This window comes from Mustela putorius, unplaced genomic scaffold (assembly GCF_011764305.1).
Source record: "Mustela putorius furo isolate JIRA1106 unplaced genomic scaffold, ASM1176430v1.1 tig00000407_pilon_pilon_pilon, whole genome shotgun sequence".
In the NCBI taxonomy this organism is placed as follows: Eukaryota; Metazoa; Chordata; class Mammalia; order Carnivora; family Mustelidae; genus Mustela; species Mustela putorius.
In genome coordinates this window covers 18,412,654-18,426,838 of record NW_025421373.1, presented here as the reverse complement: position 1 = coordinate 18,426,838, position 14,185 = coordinate 18,412,654, and positions in this window count along the sequence as shown.

Below are 14,185 nucleotides of genomic sequence, written 5' to 3'. Positions count from 1 at the left end.
CCTTTCTTGAGCTTTCCTGTAGAATGTCTACATGCTTTTAAAAAAAGTAATTTCTCTTCACAAATACTATATTTTGTTATACACTTTTTTCTGATTTCTATAGTAAAATAAAACTTGATCTATATATGTGGCAATTTTGACATTACAGATTATTTTTCTATATTAGTGATTAACTTTGGAGCCCATAATTTGGAGCTACTTTGTAATTCAAGGCAACATCTAATACTGAAATTTCCTGTATATAAACTTTAATGTAATATCAAATAAATAAACATATCCAATAACTGAGTATGCTTATATCTTAAAACATCTGATTTTTTTTGATAAAATAAAATCAGCTGTTTTATTTATTTTTATATGATCTTATTTTGTCACATAAGGACCATTTTTGGTTCACATAAATGCCATTCATACTAATTCTGCAGTAATCTTAATTGAACACAATGAAATTGAATACATTGATGCACACATTTCCCCACAAATGTCTGCAATCACGTAGACATAATCATTCTTTTATTGTAGGTTATACATTGTGTTTCTATGTTACATTAGGTCTTTAGTCCAGGCAGTACCATTTTTATTCACAGAATGCTCCCCTTGTTGCTGTGAACCAATACCAAAGTTAGTCTTCAAATGCTACCATGTAATGTTCTTTTTTTTTTTTTTTAATTTTTTTAAAGATTTTATTTATTTATTTGACAGAGAGAGATCACAAGTAGGCAGAGAGAGAGAGAGAGGAGGAAGCAGGCTCCCTGCTGAGCAGAGAGCCCGATGCGGGACTCGATCTCAGGACCCTGAGATCATGACCTGAGCCGAAGGGAGCGGCCTAACCCACTGAGCCACCCAGGCGCCCCTGTAATGTTCCTTTTTAAACAAGTGTTTGTGTATATCCTTTTTAAAAATTTTTTTTTTAATTCACATGTATTTTTCAAAATATTTATTTATTTATTTTGAGAGAGAGAGACACACACACACAGAGGGAGAGGCTGAGGGAGAGGGAGGGAAAAGAAAATCTCAAGCAGGCTCCCTGCTGAGCACTCAGCCAAATTCGGGGCTCCATCCCACAACCCTGGGATCATGACCTGAGCTGAAATCAAGAATCAGATGTTTAAACTGCTGAGCCACACATTGCATATATCCTTAATGAACATCTTATGAAATAGAAACAAAGATATAGTAAAATAATGAACAAACGTTATTTTTTTTAAAAGGATTAAAGCCATGTGATCAATAATTAAAACATGGTGAGAAACTCTTTGTTGTATGTGAATGACCTGATTCCCTGCTGGGAAATTTACTCTATGAAAAATTTGTCAAGGAAAGTATTGTGCTTATTCAGTATGTAATTTAACAGATTCCTAATGAATATTTCATAATAGTAATGGTTATGTATGAATTGTAAACCTGTATATTGATACTCACAAGAGACCTATTGCAACATCAATTTAAAATAAGAATTTATTTTAAAAAAGAATTCATTAAGAACCCTTTAAAAGAAAATTTTATTTTTATTGGAAAATGTAACTACTCTTTTTTTAAATAAAGAGAATAAAGACTAAATGAAGTGGTATCTGGAAATCTTAATCAATACTTGTTTGGATTTCAACTGTTAAATGATTACAAATACTGAAGCTAATTATCTTCAAGGATTTAATAGCTTTTTAGATTTTTCTCAATATTCACATTGCACATCATTTTGTTGGACTCAGCTCTGCACAAAACAATTGATATGATATCTGCTTTTCATAATTTTCTAAACTTTTCTCTATTTTTAAACTACTTAGTGCTAGACATATATGAGCAAGTTGTTAGATACTCAGGGAGGTTGTTTTTGGGTTTTGGGTTTTTTTTTTTTCAGTTTTATTTATTTATTTGAGAGAAAGAGCACAAGGCTGGGAAAGGGGGGCAGGAGAGGGAGGAGACTCCCCACCGAGCAGGGAGCTCAACATGGGGTTTGATCCCAGGACCCTGAGATCATGACCTGAACCAAAGGCAGATGCTTAACGTACTAAGCCACTCAGGCACCTCTGAATTCATGGAGTTTTAAAGCTACTTCTTGCAACTGTAGTTACAAGCACCAGGAGGAATTACGCGGTATACAAAGCATCATGGCAAATGCTTCTGAATTTTAATTTTTGAATATGATTTTTTAATTTAATTTTCCTTTCTTTAATACAGTACAATGACATGCACTTGGTAAAAATATGATGTGTTTTCAAAAGTTTTTTGGGCTTTCTGGATCTTAAGGCTCATTTATGCAAATATATATGAATCAACCTGAAAATTTAACACAATGAGGTCCACCCATAGTGGACCCAGGCAACATCCTGTATTCTGACCCTGACAAGCTGGGATAGAAAACAGTGAGGATTGGGTCGCCTGGGTGGCTCAGTGGGTTAAAGCCTCTGCCTTCTACTCGGGTTGTGATCCCAGGGTCCTGGGATCGAGCCCCACAACGGGCTCTCTGCTCAGCAGGGAACCTGCTTCCTCCTCTCTCTCTCTCTCTGCCTGCCTTTCCACCTATTTGTGATCTCTGTCTGTCAAATAAATAAATAAAATCTTTAAAAACAAAAAACAGTAAGGATTGAAGACCTTGTGGCCTTATGGAGTCAGAACCCTTGATTTACAAGGCCAATTCCTCCACCTAATATTATACATGGTTGATGCTGTAATTTTATTGTTAAGATTTCACCCTTCAAGCAATCAATTTTACCTAGTCGATATGGCTCCCTAAAATCATCTTTATTTGCTTTATAATAATCTAGCATGGACCTATTGGGTACAAATATATCTAAACATTTTAGAGTTCATTTATTTTCAGTCTACAGTATCTCTTTGAGCAAGGACTATAAGTTTATTACTCCCTATATAGAGCTGTTTTCTCCGTCAGATGCTCTAGCTCCCCTTATATACCACTGCATGTTTAGAATAATTGAATTCAAGGTCAATAGACCGTTCTTATTGACTAAAGCTTATTGAATACAACATGATTCTCTGTAGGCTTCTACTTTCCGTACACTAGGTTTTAGAGTCTTAAAACTTCCTCTTTGTGTCGCTAACCCTGAGCCAATGGAGGGTGTCAGTTCAATAAAATGGCACCATTTAACACTTTTGATGAGTCTTCCTATTGTATTTGTCCCAAAATATACTTTGATACACTTTGAAAGAAAACATAAACCCTGAATCAAGGCCATGATGGTAAACACAGCATCACAAAACAGCAAATATTTGTGTTACTAGGAATAAACGGGTGGAAGAGTACTATAACTGAGAGACGAGATCATCATATTAGAAAATCATGCACTATTTCTTAGAAACTGGACAGGACAGCAAGAGATCTGAGTTCTGGTCCTAACTCTGATAGTAATCAACTGTGGCTCTTTTTGTCCTGATCCAGAGATTTTATATCTATGAAAAGAAAAGTTTAGATTAGCTGCATTTGAAGATCTCATTTTGATTTTAAAAATTCCCAGATCTTTAAAGGGAGCAGAATTGTCTTTGAATGTTTTAGCAAACAGCTGAAACAATCTATAGATCTAGATTCTTGAACCTATGTCTATGTTACTTCAAGAATTTCTGAATAAATATACTATTTGACTAAAAGCTACTGATTATCAATAGGCCATAAGACAATGATTACCAAAGATATATTTAATAAATAGCTCTCCTATGTGCCAGATACTCTTTTAAGTACATTATAGTTTTTCACTTATTGAATCTTCATAACAACTCTGAGATGTACTATGATAATCTCCATTTTAGAGATGAGAAAATTGATATAAGAACTTACCCAAGGTCACACCAACTAGTAAGTAGCAGAGCAGAGATGCAATTGAAGGCAGTACAGTTCAGCATACCGCTCTCAAACACTATGCTACGCAGCCTCCTCAGGCTCAATGAGAAGTAATTCCCCATCTTTTTTTACCCACTGTGTTAAACCAGAATCCAAATCCACAGAGCTGAGTGGTTTCAAAAATCTGTGGCATTACTCAAAAGTTTTACAATCTTCTGACCTCTTGGAAAGAAACCCAAAAAAGGAAGATTATACAGACAATGGAGAGAAAGCCTTCAGCAATGGACATACATTTTCTGGGCCAAGGCTTTTGTGGGTAAAAATCATGAGGGGCACCTGGACCCTCATGAACCATCTCAGGGTTGTGAGATCGAGCCCCACTTTGAGCTCCACCACACGTGTGGAATCTGCTTGGGATTTTCTCTTTCCCTCTCCCCTTGCTCCTTCTGCTGCTTGTTCTCTCTCTCTCTCTCTCTCTCTCTCTAAAGTAAAATAAATAAATCTGAAAACAAAACAAAACAAAACCTCATGAGAAGTGTTGGCATTTTTGGTATAGTTGAACTATTTTTTTCCCCTAATGTCAGACTACCAGGTATGGTAACATCACACTACAAAAAAAAAAAAAAAAAGTGGTCTTGTGCATGTTGGTCAGTTAAGAAGATCCAATCTATTGAAATGAATATTTATCCATGGAAGGTCAATTTTAAATGAGTTGAAATATATATCATTTTTTAGGGGACAGAGGGGAAGAGAGAAAGAAAAAAATGTGGTAAGTTAAATTATATTGGCTATTTTGCTCTTTTTTTCTGATATTTTTATGAGACAAAAGAAATTTAAGGAATTAATTTTCTCTCATATGCAACCCCTTTCTGCTGCCTTCACTTAAATGATCAGAGGAAAAATATGCCTTTTCTATTTATGTAAGTGCAAATAATAACCATTAAGCAAAGCTGCCTTCATGGTGCCAAAAGGACTAGGATTTTAAGAAATCATCATCATTTTCTTAAGTCATTTATGTAGCAGTTAACAGCTTAAAAGACTTTCCTACACTCTATCTCCTTTGTCTCAGGGCACATTAAGATCATGTAGAATCCTACTTTCCATGCTCAGCCCAGAAATCTGTTTTCCTGAAGCAGTCAAGTGGGCATCTGTTGCTTGAAGGTGACTAGGTTTCCCAGTGGTGAGAGAAATTATAAAAGAAAAACATTTTTTGAGAGGATGATTTGACATTCAGGATACTAAGCTTAATCTTCTCTCAACTAATGGAGATTTTGAAAACTGTCCCAATGGGAGTAAAGAAGCAAAAGGACAGGCAGGAAAGCACCGTGGTTAAATCTAAGTCCGGAGTCCAAGTGTTTCAATTCAAATCTTGACCATTTACTAGCTGTGTAAACCTTATCAAGCCACTTAATCTCAATGACCGTCTTCTCATCTATAAAATGGAGGTGACAATAGTGCCATTAATGAGCAAATGAACATAAGTTGCCCATTCAGTACCCAACCTTTGGTGAAGTATAAGTCATTCTTTAATGTCATCCATTCAGGTCTTCTCCATCCAAGTCAGTGTTCTTCTCTGTATCTAAGAATCTTTTCTCATACTAGTCACTATTCCAACATGCATGGTAGTTAAGGAAGAGCAGAAGCAGAAGATTATACTTCCATTCATTTCCCTGAGGTATAGACTTTAATTAATATCATAAATATGATCACGAAATAAAAATTGATTGAATTATAGAGTATTTTACCAAATAGATTGTTTCTTTGTAAATAAAATGTCTCCCTACATCTTATATTATAATTAACCTAGGGCAGTACATATCCTCTGGAATTGGCCAGGTAACCAGTAGTAGAGAAAGACTCGTGCTCCTGACTGGGAAGAGCCTGTGTTTATGTTTATGAAAGGGAGTGGACTATGGCTTTCCTGCTGTTCCATTCACGGTGGCACAAATGACAGGGCTTACAAACAAACTAATATGGGCTTAACCCAAAAGGGGCATGGGGTCTGGACTGAGGCAAATTAAAGGAGATGAGTAGCTTGGGGAAAATAATCTTGTAGGGACATTGATTGGATCTTACTTTGGGGATCTTCTAGTCTCTGACAGGGAAGACAAGACTTTGCCTCCCTTTGACTTGTCACAAGTTTTAAGACAGACAGGAATTGATGAATTGTATTATTGTGAAGCCTCAAATAGAGGTGAAATATAAATCATAATCACTTGGAAAGATAATAAAAGGGACTCCAGAGTGGGCAGATCAGGTTAGAGACCCAGCTTCAATATATGCTAACTGTGCCTCTAAGCAAGTTAGAGTACTGCTCCAAAGTTTGGTTTCCTCATCTGCAAAATGAAGATAATTAGGGTATCATATAGGAATGATTTGAAAATAAATAAAATATTGTTCATAATATGCTTACCACAACACTAAGGAAATAGTGAGTGTTCAATAAATTCCAGTTAGTATAACTATAAGGTTATTGTGAAGAGTGCACTAAAATGCTTATTTAAATGTTTCTATTCATTTGTTTTAATAGAGAGCACTCTCAAGTGTGTTGGGGTCGGGGCAGAGGGAGAGAGAGAGAGAATCCTAAGCAAGCTCTTTGCCCAATGTGACCCCAACTTGGGGCTCGATCTCATGACCCTGAGATCATGAACCAAGCCAAAGTCAAAAGTCTGACCCTTAACTGACTGAGCCAACCGGGTGCTAGTTTCTATTTAAATAAAATTAAAATTTTACCTTTACCCACGACCATTCTAAACCATGTCACCATCAACTTCATCTGAGCTATTGACATCTCTGCCTAACTAGTTCTCATGCCTATAACTGTCTTTTTCCTGAGTCCATTCTCCATATAGTGATCGGCACGACTTTACAAAACCTTCCAATGCCTTCTCACTGCTCTTAGAATAAAATACAAATTCCTTCCACCAGCCTCTAAGATGCTTCATTTTGTGTATGGAAAACCAGACTTAGGATCTTCATACTTAGTTTGTCTCTTTACCTGGAATATTTCTATTTCAAGACATCGTTTTACAACTGGTTCCTTCCAGCCACATACATCTCAGTAAAAATTATCTAATCCCTTCACTTACATTCTCAAAGCAGTTTATTTACATCATCGTACCTGATTATGCCCTTAATTATGTAACTGCTAGATTATTATATCTCATATCCTTCATGATGGGAAGGACTGTGTCTCTTAAATATTCCACATCCACTGGATCTTTCTTATACATCTACAAATATGTTATTTTTACCAATCTTGGGGAGAAAAAAAAAAAACCTTCCTTGATTATTTCTTCTACTTCATGGCAAAATTCCTTAAAAGAAAAGCCCAAACTCTTTATCTTAAATATCTCTCTTCCCAGTTCATTTTCTTTTTAACCTATTTGAATTGGACCTTTCCCCCCATGATTCTATTTTTTTTAATCAAGATCACTAATGATCCCCAAATTTTAAAATCCAATGGTGAGTCCCAATTTTTATGTCGCTGGATTAAGCACCATCCAAATAGTTGATCATCCCCTTGTACATGAAATAATCCATCACTGAACTTCAAGACAATGTACTGCTTTCTTTATTTTCCAGGTACCTGGTTAGAATAGCCCTTCTCAGTTCCATTCACTGGTTCCCTCTCATCACTCAGACCTCTAAATGTCTCAGTCGCTCACAGAGTGGTTAGGAAACCATTTCTATTTTCAATCTATTCTCACCACCTTGCTGATCTCATCCAAACACATGGCATTAAATCTTCTTATGATGATGATAAGGACATTTTTATTCTCTAGCCCAAATGGTCTCTCTGAATTCCAGAGTAACAGCTAGCTACCCCTACTCCCAATTTAGCATGCCAAAACTGAGTTCATGATTTTCATGCCAGACCTCTTCCTCTCAGAGTCCTTCTCATCTCAGGAAATGGTAAATTCATGTATTGAGTTGCTCAGGCCAAGATCTTTTGCATCACCATGCCCCTCCTCTGTTTCCATGATATCCCACAACCAAACGGCCAAGTTCAGTTTGATGCTTTACCTTTTAAATACACCTTGAACCCAACATTCCCTCTGCACTCTGGTCTATTCACATCTCTCTGTGAATTATTAAAATGTCTTCTAAATGGACTTCCTGTTTTTACCATTCTCTTTTCAATCTATTCTTGACCCGGCATCCAGAAGAGATCCCATTAACATAAAACTCAGATCTTATCCTTCTCCTACTCAAAGCCCTTCAGTGACTTCCTACTGCCCTCTAAGTGGAAGCTAAGTCCTTATAATGTACACAAAGCTCTAAGGAATCAGCTGCCCCATCATTTACTCTTATTCCTCCCTGACTATCCTCTAAGATAGTCAGCCTTGTCAGATGGGCACCTGCTGATGTCTGCTTTGGGGTCTTTGTTCTTGTTCTTGTCTCATCCTGACTACATTTGCTTGCTGCGTCTCCATGGTTCACTTGCTTATATCTCTTCCCAGGCCTTTACTCACATTTCATATTCTCCATGAGGACTTCCCTAACTACCCCATCAAAAATGGAAACCCTGTCACTACAACCACTACACATTCCCTACACCCTCCCTTGCTTTATAGTTCCCCATTAATGCTCACTATTGTGTAACCACTTACATTTATTTACTATCTTGTCCATTTTCTAATTTCCTTCCCACAACATACACACAAACTGTTAAGACTGAGATTTTTGCCTCCCCTCCCAATGCTGCTATTTAACCCCAGGGCCTTTAACAACATCAGGCATAAAAAGTGCTTCATAAATATTTTGGAATAAATAAATATCTTGTTCAAAGCTACATAACTAGCACCTAGAATAGAATTCACCATTTGGAAGGCAATAAATAAATTCCTGTCAAATAATTATAGTTTTCTGATATTTGAATATGCTGAAAGTGAATATAGAAATGTAAACCCTGATTGAAAGTGTGAAATCAAAATAGTTGGAAGTACTGATTTGTCACAAACCTAACCCTCAAGTTTAATTGGAATATTTGATAAGTTTCTATTATGTTTGAGTTCAGTTTTAATTTAGCATGGTATATTACCATTCAGTAACAAATCGTAAATGTTTTAAAATTCTGTGTAGCTATTTTTAAATTTGGCTTTGTTTTAGGTTTTATTTTCTATTCATAGACAAATTTTATTTTACCATATCAATATTCTACTTCTTATAAATAGTATTTCTTAATGCAAGAAGAATCCCTTTATAACATATATATTATCCCTTTATAACATACATTTAAGTAAATACATTCTGCCTAATAAAATAATCCCAAAAATCTGATTAATGTGTCAAGTACAGTTGCTTCCAGTTTACTTACATCCTAAAAGCTAGTAAACAGTATGTAAGCCTAAATTTTCCTAACATCCCCTTCTAGCTCCATTTTAGTGCCTCAAACTTGAACTAGACAGAAGGAGGAGAAATATATGGTCCCTCAAGATACATTATAATTGCCAACGTTTACCTTTTAGAGATGGACAGTGAATAGACTAGTCTTCAAAATGACTCCACTCTAGAGGAGTATTTTAAGACCCTCTGAATAGATTCATGACAACTGAATCCTCTTAGATATTAAGTACCCTCACACCACATGGCCAGACAAGAACCTCCATTTTAAAGTATTTAACAGGGAATCAAATATCACAAAACAAATAGAGTATCACTTTCATGGATTAGACAGTTATAATGCACACTCAGGTAAACTTGATTTACTACCCCAAGGCTCATGCCTGAGAGCTTTTAAAGGAGACTCATATATTTAAAAAAAAAAAATCAAAATGCTCAGGACAAGGACATCCAAATGATATTTTCCTGAACCCAGAGCCAACTTATACAATTAGAAATATATGACTCTATGACCACACAATTTCCCTGGCTGAAAAGATACTACTCATACTTAATCCACATGTCTCCCTTCTTGCTATATAAAGAACAAATCTGATTTTGGGATCCCACATGAATTATTCTTTGCTGTATTAAGTTATAGTTATTTTCTTATTTGCAATGTTTATAGATTAAACAAATTATTCTGAAATGTGCTTTTCAAATAATGAGGGAAATTTTCTAGAGTCGAGCACAGTTTTGGAGAAAACTTCAAATAATAGTTACATAAATCTATAAGATGAGAAGATATGTTTCTAATACTTTCAATTTTTATAATAAATGAAAAATCTAAAAAACTTATGTATATTTAGAGTATGCATTGCTCATATAAAATATTGATTTTACTTGTTAATTCATCTATTCAAAAGATATTTAGGATTTTTATTCTTCCCACCTCCACCATTGAATTTTACCTACTTTGGAAAGAAGTAAGGAATAAATTATACATTAAGTAGTTATATATTTACCAACAACTTCTAATAGGAATATTTAAATATATATACTCCTTTTCCATTTTATGGAACAGACAAAAAAAGATATTGTAGGTTTAAATTACTTACCCAAGTGAAACACATTGAATTAGTTATTGTTATGGGACTATAAATTACTATTGATTTTGTGATATTAGAAGCATCTCATTCAAGGTGAGTTTATTTGTTTCTATTGGAATTTTTACCTCCAGACACTGGCAAAAAACAAGACTGAATTAAATTATTCACTCTTACAGCAATAAATTTCAGGTGTGAGGATAAGTAAATTTAAGCATGGAGTAATTATATTGTTTTTACATCATTACGTTCGTCAGTATACCCAGTTTCTACTAATCAAACTGTACAAGGTATTTTTGTTAACTATTATAATATTAATCTATAGATACAAATTAGGTTCATTTTTTGACCTTTAAAATTCCTTTGGACAACAAGGGCAAAGCCTTTCATACAATTCATAAATGTAACTAAATTCAAATTTTCTCTTTACATGAAAAAAAACTCCAAACCCCTTAATAAAGAATGTGCAGTCCTATTTTTTCCTGAATTATATTTTCTCCTTATTTTCCTAAAGGAAAGATATTTTTTTCTGTAATCTCACCCCTGCTGAAGTTGTCACAGGTACTTAAATAAATTAATAGGCACTATGAGATATATTTCATGTACATTAAGAAATACCATGAAATAAGACAAAAAGGCTAATGGTAACTGTCAAGTCATGGTAGAAAGCCAGAGACCACAAACTGGAATAATAAAAAGGAAGAGCTGATCTTGACCTAGGTTCTGAAGTTAGAGTCCACATACCAACTGGAATCAGCAATGCAGGACAAGGACAATATGTCTGTCCTCATTACTCTAGGTCATAGTTTATTATAAAGGTAATCTATCCAAGGCACTAATGAAGATAATGTAGCAAAGTACCATGAAGAACAAATTATAAGACCATTTCATCTATACCTAGTTCCTATAAGATGGATAGAAAGATAATATTTTAGAAAGAATCTAGAAATATATCATGATATCTATTATGAAATTATATTTTTAAAAAACCTACTACTTGAAATTTTGACTTAAGTTGGAACAATAATGCCAATTGATTAACAGATATTTGTTAAAAATCTGTGCTGTATATTGGATGTAGATGTTTCATGAAGTATTAGACACTTTCTGCCCATGGAAATCTTACAAGCTCTTTGCATATGTGTTATACATAGTCACATGAACACACACACGTGTGTGTGCGCACGTTCAGATAACAAGCAATAACTTTCCTGGATTCCTGTTAATGCTGCATGTATATGAGCCAAAAATATCAATCCATCTTTAAGAGCAAGAATATGTGTGCCCTACTTTTGTCTTCCATTCAGAACTAAAAATCAACATAACCAAAAATGTTCCCTTTCTTCAAGCCCTTGAATCATTCTATATTTCTCTTTCTCCCTCTCAGAACTAATTAACACATTTTGCTAACCTTTAATTCCTAGCAAATTTTCCTGTATCCATATCCTCTTTCTCTCCTCTCCCAGTTACCACAGCCCTGGTTCAGGCTTGTCTTTCTCATCAATAACCCCCAAACTGTTTATTCATTCATTTATTCAACAAAAATTTATGGAGCACCTGCTTAACTTACAAGTGATTGTGCCGAGTAGTGGATAACATGTATAATTTTCTTGCAGTCCTAGAGCCTGGAATCTTTTTCCCATTACTACACAGACCAACAACACACTGCAGCTAGACATCGACTTAAAATACAAATATAATTATGCCCTACCTTTCCTGAAAACCACTTAATGTCTCAGTGCCTGGCATATGAACTCCAAACTCTGTTAAGATGGAGAAAAGCCTCCTTCTGTTTTGACTGATTCTTCTTCTTTGACTGATTCCTCTGGCTTCAGACTTCTAGGATCCTCCATCTCCTTCATACTTGACACCCTAAGAATTTCAAACTCTGTGTGTTCCTGCAAATGCCGCAGACTTTCCTTCCTTTTGCTTAGTCTCTTTCTACTAAAGGGTGTTCACAATATATTCTTCTACACTAAGCTAGGTGGGACCTCATCCAAGCCGTCTTGCTTAAATGCCTGGAAGACCCTTTTCTGTGCTCCCAGAGCACACCTGCTTGTGGTGTTCCTTTTTTATAACTTACCTCAATACCTTGAAGTGATCTGTTTATTTCTCTACTTTGGAAGATCATAAAATCCTCAAGGTCAGAAGCATGTATTATCCATTTGTGTACCTCTGACTTCTGGATCTTAAGATGTACTCAATAAATAGGAACTGAAACTATTAAAACCATGCTGTGTGTTCTCCCCACAAAGACTGATTGCATATCTTTCTTTTAAAAATTGTTTTCTTGGGGTGCCTGGGTGACTCAGTGGGTTAAAGCCTCTGCCTTCGGCTCAGGTCATGATCTCAGGGTCCTGGGATCGAGACCCGCATCGGGCTCTCTTTTCAGCAGGGAGCCTGCTTCCTCCTCTCTCTCTCTCTCTCTGCCTGTCCCTCTGCCTACTTGTGATCTCTTTCTGTCGAGTAAATACATAAAATCTTTAAAATTTTTTTTTTTGAGTATGGTTGACACACACTGTTACACCTTAGTTTCAGGTGTACAAAACAGTGATTCAACATCTCTATACACTATGCTCACCACAGGTATAGCTACCATTTGTCACCATCCAACCCTACCAGAATAATATTGACTATACTCCCCTATGCTTTAACTTTTAGTTCCATCACTTATTCATTCCATAACTGGCTATCTCTCACTCTTCCTCACCCACTGTGTCCATTCCCTCACTCCCCTCCCCCTGGCAAACATCAGTTCATTCTCTGTATTTATGGATCTGTTGCTACTTTTTGTTGTTTGTTTATTCATTAGTTTTGTATTTTCGATTCCGCATATAAGTGAAATTATATGGTGTTTGTCTTTCTCCATCTGACTTATTTCTCTTACCATTATATCCTCTATTTCCATCCCTGTTGTTGCAAACAGCAAGATCTCATCCTTCTTTTATGGCTGCAAATAGCAAGATCTCTTTCTTTTTTTATATATGTATATATATCCTACATCTTCTTTATCCATTTATCTACTAATGAGTACTTGGGTTTCTTCCATATCTTGGCTATTGTAAAAAATGTTGTAATAAACATAGAGGTGTATGGACCTTTTTGAATTCATATTCTTTGTGTAAATACCCTGCTTCCTCCCCTCTCTCTCTTTCTGCCTGCCTCTCTGCCTACTTGTGATTTCTCTCTCTCTATCAAATAAATAAAATCTTTAAAAAAATAAAAAAATAAATACCCAGTAGTGGAATTATTGAATCGTATGGCATCTCTTTTTTTTTTTTTTTTTTTTTTGAGGAAACTCCGTACTGTTTTCCACAATGGCTGTACCAATTTATATTCTCACTGGCAGTGTGCAAGGATTAATTTTTCTCCACATCCTCGCCAACACTTGTTATTTCTTGTCATTTTGATTTTAGCCATTCTGACAGGTGCAAGGTGATATTTCATTGTGATTTTGATTTACATTTCTCTGATGATCAGATGATTGAGCATCTTTTCATGTGTCTATTTTTTTTAAAAGATTTAATTTATTTATTTGCCAGAGATCACAAGTAGGCAGAAAAACAGGCAGAGAGAAAGGAAGGGGAGCAGGCTTCCCACAGAGCAGAAAGCCCGATGCGGGGCTCGATCCCAGGACCCTGAGACCATGACCTGAGCTGAAGGCAGAGGCTTTAACCTACTGAGCCACCAGGCACCCCTCCTGTGTCTATTGACATCTGTATGCTTTCTTTGGCAAAATGTCTATTCAGATCCTCTGACCATTTTTTAATCAGATTGTTTCAGGTACTTTTTTTTCTTTTTCTTTTTCTTTTTTCTTCAGTGTTGAGCTGTAGAAGTTTGCAAAAATCTCACATTCAGGGGCACCTGGGTGGCTCAGAGGGTTAAGCCTCTGCCTTCGGCTCAGGTCATGGTCTCAGGGTCCTGAGATCAAGCCCCCATCAGGCTCTCTGCTCCACAGGGA